At 65.8% G+C, this 848-nt stretch overlaps 1 non-coding gene across 1 annotated transcript; it reads left to right on the forward strand.

Moving 5' to 3' along the window:
• Positions 1-309: 309 nt before the first annotated feature.
• Positions 310-428, forward strand: LOC142876431 (5S ribosomal RNA). The gene has a single exon (XR_012923332.1). It is a non-coding gene; the product is annotated as a 5S ribosomal RNA (ribosomal RNA).
• Positions 429-848: the final 420 nt, after the last annotated feature.

Below are 848 nucleotides of genomic sequence, written 5' to 3' on the forward strand. Positions count from 1 at the left end.
GAGGAAGGGGGCTGGAAGGTCTCCACCTTGGCGAGTCCAGCCGTGGAGGCGCATCTTGTGTGAGTGTGAGTGTGTGTGTGTGTGTGTGTGTGTGTATAGAGAGACAGCCCCCCACCCCGGCCCACCGCTCCCTGCCCGCCCCGCCCCGCCTGTCACCCCCGTCCCTCGGAGCCCGCCGGACCCGGCCGGTGAACTCAACAGGCCCGGCCCGGCGCGGGTCAGCGCCGGTGCGGGGCCTGGGGCGGGAGGAGGCGGCGGGGAAGCGCAGAGAGGCTCGGCTTCTTGAGCGGGGCAGGGGCGCCCTCCGCCGTCTAGGGCCACACCACCCTGAACGCGCCCGACCTCGTCTGGTCTCGGAAGCTAAGCAGGGTCGGGCCTGGTTAGTACTTGGATGGGAGACCGCCTGGGAATACCGGGTGCCGTAGGCTTCTTCTTTTTTTTTTTTTTTGTTTTGCCTCTTGTTCTGTCCCCTCTCTGGGAGCGAGGCGGCGGCCCGGGGTGGGGGTCACCCCCACCCTCAGCGCCCGCCGCGGTGCCTGGCGCCCCAGCCCGCACCGTGGGGCCTCCTCTTGTCCCAAGCCGCGACACCGCCGTCACGCGGCAGCATGCGTGGCTTCTGGACTGTCAGGTCTCAGACCAAAGGTCTGCTCTGTGGGAACCGACACGCTGGAGGAAACCTTGAGAGTCTGAGAGGGGAGGGAGTTCCAGAAGAAGGCCAGGATGTCATTTGGAGGGAGTATGTGACCAGAACTCGTCCCGTTGCTTTTGGGGTTCTATGGGCTACACGTAGGAATCTTTGGTGGTGGCACCTGATGTTGGGGGATCCGGAGTCGCACCCAGACCTGCTC

Source organism: Microcebus murinus, chromosome 15, assembly GCF_040939455.1.
Source record: "Microcebus murinus isolate Inina chromosome 15, M.murinus_Inina_mat1.0, whole genome shotgun sequence".
In the NCBI taxonomy this organism is placed as follows: Eukaryota; Metazoa; Chordata; class Mammalia; order Primates; family Cheirogaleidae; genus Microcebus; species Microcebus murinus.